Source organism: Eptatretus burgeri, chromosome 1 (assembly GCF_056783735.1).
Source record: "Eptatretus burgeri isolate ZD-2024b chromosome 1, Ebu_testis_v1, whole genome shotgun sequence".
NCBI classification, from domain to species: Eukaryota; Metazoa; Chordata; class Myxini; order Myxiniformes; family Myxinidae; genus Eptatretus; species Eptatretus burgeri.
In genome coordinates this window covers 144,958,699-144,965,721 of record NC_140961.1, presented here as the reverse complement: position 1 = coordinate 144,965,721, position 7,023 = coordinate 144,958,699, and the positions used below count along the sequence as shown (strand labels likewise).

General features: G+C 40.2%; 1 pseudogene; it reads right to left on the bottom strand.

The window, feature by feature from the left end:
* Positions 1-3,584: 3,584 nt before the first annotated feature.
* LOC147035684 (uncharacterized) lies at positions 3,585-6,540 on the bottom strand (annotated as a pseudogene).
* Positions 6,541-7,023: the final 483 nt, after the last annotated feature.

The following is a 7,023-nucleotide window of genomic DNA, read 5'->3' as shown; positions in this document are numbered from 1 at the left end:
ACAGTGAACACGTGATCGGACATATGGTGAATAAAGAGTTGGGGTGATGAAATGTGGGTTTGTTTTTTTTAATACACAATCAAGATTCACTGATGATCCAATATGATAAAGTGTAAAAAAAATTGCATGTTAACACGAAAAGTGATTGGGGATGGGGAGGCGGTGAGGGGTAGTTGCAACATTGTGAGATGAAAGCTTCCATTTCAGAAACACATAATAAATAGTTTGACTTTTATATTATGTATATATGTATGTATATATATATATATATATATATATATATATATATATATATATATACATACATATATATATATATATACTGTATATATATATATATATATATATATATATATATATATATATAACATCACAACATTTGAAAAAATTTTGATCTTTCGATTGAACATAAGCTGCAGAAAAAAAAAATCAAAAGACCAGAAAACTTCCCTTACCTTGTATAATTAATAGTTTGTGACTATGAAGAGGAAAATTTTCTGTTTCACAATGTATTTTACTCTGAGCTTGTGCTCTTGTATACAAAATGGGAAACACAATGCACTCCACCTCCCTCCAAAGGAACATTCAGTAACATCAGTGACCGAATCACTCAACTATCAACAATAATAAATGTGTGTGTGTGTGTATGTGTGTGTGTGTGTGTGTCAGTATGTGTGAGTGTGTGTGTGAGAGTGTGTGTGTGAGAGTGGGTGTGTGTGTGTGTGTGTGTTTCCTTCTTAACACCAAAACCCTAAAACCAAGCACTCTGAAACTTTGCCTGCATACTAACAGAACTCCAAGGAAGTGCACGTGTGAAAATTGGGTGTTTGGGTTAATTAAAACACCCCTTTTGAAGATAATTAACGACCTTATTTAATTATATCATCAATCAGGTGCATCCTTGGCCACCACGCTCTTGATGATGGTCTTAAGTTTCATCCTGAGTTTGCTCACTAAGGTCTGAGGCCACAGTATTTTTTGACCTGCTCAACCATGCCTTGATTTAGAACAGGCCACAACGATTTCTTCATGATTAACTTTTTCTCCCACTTTCCTCATTCATATCGAATTCTTGATCATCATGCCTACGAATTGCTGGATACATTGCAATGTGTACAAACACCCAGACGCCAGCATTCATGGCTATGTTTCATCTCCGCACATGACATAACCTGAAGACTCTCTTAAACTAAAACAAATTACAAAATATAAGCTCGATTGTTGAACTTAGCAGCATTTCTGACGACTAAAAAAGTGTTAATTTGTACAACTCGGACATATTTGATATTTTGGGTGTCTCCGGCAGATGTGACTTTAATATGACGGTTCGTTGATTGCTAATCAGTTGCCAAGCAACCCATCCTTATCAAACATACTGTTGGGGTGCTTAATCCACTTGGCAAGGGCTCTACAATATTCATACTATCACTAACTACTGTATGTCGATCAACTTGAACAATGTTCAGGGGCCACTTGCCTGTGATGGCCTGGCGTTTAACACAAATAAAAAAATGAAATGCTTCGTTAACATCATGGCAAGATATCCGAGAGTACACACCCTCACTCTAAGCTGTCTAAGCTGGGTTTGAATGCCAACCCAGCTATAAACTGTCATCCTGGTGTTTCACAGGCAGGGTGATTCATCAATGTGCAAGCCGTTAAACTGGATGACATCTGCCAGATCACCCCCCCCCTCTCCTCCCATATCTATCTCTATCTCTATCTCTATCTCTATCTCTATCTATCTATATATATATATATATATATCTCTCTCTCTCTCTCTCTCTCTCTCTCTCTCTCTCTCTCTCTCTCTCTCTCTCTCTCTCTCTCTCTCTCTCTCTCTCTCTCTCTCTCTCTCTCTCTCTCTCTCTCTCTCTCTCTCTCTCTCTCTCTCTTTCTCTCTCTTTCTCTCTCTTTCTCTCTCTTTCTCTCTCTTTCTCTCTCTTTCTCTCTCTTTCTCTCTCTTTCTCTTTTTCTCTTTCTCTCTCTTTCTCTCTCTTTCTCTCTCTTTCTCTCTCTTTTTCTCTTTTTCTCTTTTTCTCTTTTTCTCTTTTTCTCTTTTTCTCTTTTTCTCTTTTTTTCTCTCTCTCTCTCTCTCCCTGGTGGCCTGTCGCTCTGTGTGCAAGTGCCACGGTAGTGTGTTGGTGCGTGTGTTAACCCTCTGTTGTCCCTTGTGCTCTCTTGTCTACCTTACCCAGCTGCGCACCTTTTTTTCTTCCCCCCCCAACCCCTCCTCTTGTGCCCCCATTCTCCCCATTTCCCGAGTTAGAGAGGGAGAGAAGAGCATTCGCGGCGGTATTCGGTACGTTCTTTGTGCTTTGGGCGGTGGCCGTGCCGATCTTCTGTTGTGCATACTTAGTTTATCGCGTTTATTTATTTATTTATTTATTTGTATTCATTCTACATTTTCCTTTTGTTTTAATTGTTCTCGTTTTCTCGCGACCCGTCGAAGTTTGAATGGTGTTCGCCGATTTATATTTATACATCCGGCCATTTCAGTCATGGCGGGTGAAAGTTCGCGGTATGCTTCCTTTGAAGCGCTAACCAGGAAACATGGCTTTGTTTGTATTCCTCCATCGGAGATCGACATGGAGAAGTTAATTGTTGGTGTTGGTGAGATTATCGGGATCGAGAATGTTCAGGCGGTTTCCCGAATGAACATAAAGATTGTTTTTTTCGTTTCTCAAGTGCCCATGGTTGCTCAAGTCGTCGAGCGTGGACTTTTCTTTGATCCCGATATTTATGTTCCTTTTTCCCCTCTGGATACTCCCACAAAAAGTTGTGATTTCAAATTTACCACCTTTCGTTAAATGTGATCAGATTGTATCCCAGTTAACACAATACGGTGTGGTTGTATCCCTATTAACAATAATTCCGTTTCGTAGTCGGAATGATAATTTTAAACACATTATGTCTTTCGTCGGATTGTTTATATGATTTTACCACCAGGTGTTTCAGGGTTCCAGGCAATCCTTCCCTTTAAAATCGAGGGACATACTTATATGGAAGATGCAAACACAGAAACCCTTGTGTGTTATAGCTGTGGTAAATTCGGCCATGCTAAAAGATCGTGACCCAAAAACATGTCGAATAAAACTGGTAATGAAGGCTCCTCATCCCAACAACTCCCCGTCCCAGATTATACTCCCATTACAGAAGCAGAAGCTTCCCATGAAGCATCTGCTCCTACTCCGGATAAATAAAAGCACAAAAAGATCTCTTTCTCCTTCTCAAAGCACCGCTGAGCCCGGATCGAAAATCCTCGTTGCTTCAGCGGCTCCTCGCTCCTTCGCACAGGTGGTTGTGGGGACTTGCTCCACAACACAGACCATATGTGCTTCGGTTTCACCAGTTGGTTTCTCTTCTGATTCACCTGGTACCTCTAAAATGTCTTATAACGACGCTGTTACCCTCCCTCCTCCACCTCTTTCTTCCCTTCCTCCTCTTCCCCCTCCCCTTGCCCCTCCTGTTTCTTCTTCTTCTTCTTTCCCTGCTCCTCCCCTCCCTCCCTCCCTCCTTCTCCTCCCCTCCCCTTCCTGGTTTGCAACCTCCAACTATTACTACCCGTCCCCCCCATACTGGACTTACCCCCTCCATACTCTCTGAGTAATCTCAGCCTTGTAGTGCTCCTGTTAAAGATAGCGACATAAAGATAGCGAGTACTGCATGCTGTTATTGGAAAGAAGCTGTTATATGTAAAATTATTTGCACAACTGTATTTAATGCATCTATGTCATGTGAAGGGTATTGTATAATTGGCAGGTATCCGACTATGCTTTGCTCTGGATTAATCTGGCTGTGTTTTTGATTGAATGATGTCCAGGTGGGTCTTGGTTGCTCATGTTGACGTTTAAGCATGAATGCCATATCAGTGGCTGCAGCTGTTATGATGCTGTTATCATCCTTTGAGTTATCGAACCATTCTGTTTGCACTTCAGGAAAATGTGGTTCAGTTGTGCCTTCAGAAATGTTCGCAGTAATGATTGTTTCCATTGCTTGTGGAACAATCAACGTTGTTCGTTTCGAAGGTTTAATATTCTTTAACAGATTATCGTGTGTTGGCCCTCTTTGCCAAGCAGCGATTTGTGTGGCATGGAAAGTGTTCTTGCCATCTAAAGTTGCATCATTGATGTCAATATTGTCAGCTGAGAAGTGCATGAACTGTCTGGGAACCAAGTTCGGTGGTACTACAGCTCTATTCACATGATCCATGTGCTGCAAGGCATTCTCAGCCAATGCTGTGTCAATCCGGAGTATATATTTGTAGCTGATAGTGTGGACCAGCATTATGGAACATTGCTACCAGTTTTTTAGACCTAGTTGCTTGGTGCAATGTTGACCCAAGTCCAACATGTTTCGGAGTCATTTTCTTTCCCCCACTCACACTAAAGACGAGGTCCTGTGCAATACTAAGCACCCTTGTTCTTTTGTGTGCGTCCTCCTCTTCATCTTCCACCTGATCATTCTGTTCATCAGGATCTAATTCCAATAGTGACTGTCCACCTAACAAGAGACGGATAAACATATACACACTTGGTGGAACACAATCTATTGCTGCCTCTTCACTTACATCTACTCCATTGTATGAAGGGTGAGACAGTATATCTAATCGTAGTTTTAGTGCAACATGGACCATGGAGAGAAAGTCATCTTCTGGGGGTTTGAAGACAGGAATAGTTGTCAACTCATCATCCAAATCCTGATCATACCATTCAGAGAATGGGATATTGCGGAATTTTACAGGCAGAAGTATTATTTGTTTACCACATGCAGAGTTGTCATGCAGTAAAATAAATTCATAGACATCATTGACAAGAGTTGACAACTTTTCTTTGAATGTTGATGGGCGGCTCATGAAGGATCTTGGAATTTCGATGCCTGCTTCATCTGCCAATTTTTTGTAGTGCAGCCAAACTTGTTCTAGCTCCAAAACATGACCTTCATCCACTGAGTGCCTCAATTCCTGCCCAAGCCAGACCATGGCTAAATCAAAAGACATATTTTCAACTTTGGCTTTGGCGCTCGCTCTCATAAAGGTCTTCAGGCAATTTGGATGGTTGCATCCTTCTGCTGCCATAATATCATTGACATCTGCCACGCGAATATTTACATTTTCCACATATTTCGCAGCTGACAGAATGTGGTGACTCATGTTCTTGGTCATAACAGTGAATGCCTTTTGCTTCATGCTGGTGCCCTGACAGAACATGCATAGTTGCCAATCTATTTGGCTTTGTTTGGCTTCGCAAGCCTGCAGATGTACAGTGTGGGGCATTAGATGCGTGACCATCTGAGTGTGTAGGTAAGGTCTTACCATACTGTTTCTTTAATCGCTGAATTTTTTCCTTTCTTGCAGACACAGCACAACATGACTTATGCCATATGAGTGCTGGTGCTGAGGTAGCTTTGAAGGCTGAAGTTAGTCTGTCTGTTGCATCTCTGTACTTGGCATCCCTTAACTTATTCCTTGCTGCAGTGGCATCCCTCATGGAGTTGAGGCCTTGTGATGTTGCATCGAATAATGCATCATGTTTGGATTCTTGACAAATGATGCACAGCTCAATAGATACTGGCTTTGATTGCTTCAGGCTAACGACTGGGTCCATGACTTCTTTGCTCTGAAAATAAATATGGAACATAAATTATTATTAATAAAGAAAATGTAGGCCTACCTATAGGTATTAATAACTGTAATAAAATAATAGGTTAGGTTAGGTTAGGTTAATAGAGCTTTATGCCTCAGTTGAGGATATTTCACTCATATTGAGGCGGTTGGTTTGGGAATGGTGGAAGAAGACCCGAAAATCGGGAGAACCACCGACCTGCGGCAAGTAAACTGACAAACTTTCTGATACTGGATTGAGCGGGACTCGAACCCAGGCGGTCAGAGACCTGTGATCCGTAAGCCAGCGCTTTAGACCACTTGCCCACCACGGCCCCTAAAAAATAATACGTTATGCCAGACTAGCAATATTTAACCTAATTCTATAACATACATTTTATCATTATTTGTCCTTTATCTTGACCGAAGTGTTAAAATAGTGATTTCAGCATTTCAGCATTACACAATTGTTAATCTGATGTGTTCAGTGCATTCATAGCTTTAAAAAACATGGTCTTAGACACAAAGATCAAGACTTTATCACCACTCGTTCATAAGTTATGGGCGTTTGAAATTTTGCTTGGCGGCCATTTTGTTTTTTGATAATTTTGATACTAAAAATTAAAAATTCAGCTTGGTAAACAAAATATTCATTTTTAACATAGTCAAATCCTTTGGAAAAGGTTGTTTACCAGCTTTTCCTCAAAAATGCCTTCAGAACTTTATGCAGTCACATATCTCAGAAATTGGCCTCGTCTATTTCTCTGCTTTGTGCGGATTGAAAAATCTTTTCTAAGGCCCTTGCAAACCGCATAAAGCCTTTTCTTAGCTTTTTAATTCATTTTAATCAATCTTTATGTATTCCAAACCGGTCTATTCATGATAATATTTTTTTTTTAATTCGGGACTTGTGGGATGTCTGTGCTCTTCAAAGCAGAATGCTGGCTTGTTTTTACTTGACCAAGAGAAAGCTTTCCATTCTGAGCCATGAATATGTATTTTATACCTTAAAACAGTTTGGTTTGGGGGCAACTTTTATAATCCCCTGTCTCATTGTTGTTTAATTGTTTTTAGTATTATCGATATATTACTAAAACTCTCATCTTGTATATATGTATGTATGTTCCCAAAATACAGCCAAAACGGCACACGATATTGAAAAAATGTTCAGGCCAACTTATTCACCATTCTCCTGCAGTTTGCAGTATCAAGTTTTGTTCAAATCGGGCAAGGAAAATAATTATTAAAAAATCAATTCCCGATTCAGTCAAGTCCTCTTCGGGAGAATTTGATCAATGCAAACAACCTCAGTGGTATAGTTCGCTGGAGCTATCTTTTTATTTTCTTTCACTGTTTTTTAAAAAAAATTATTCTTTTTCATCAACCGCTGTCACAACGAGAACCCAACGGGTTCACGGGTC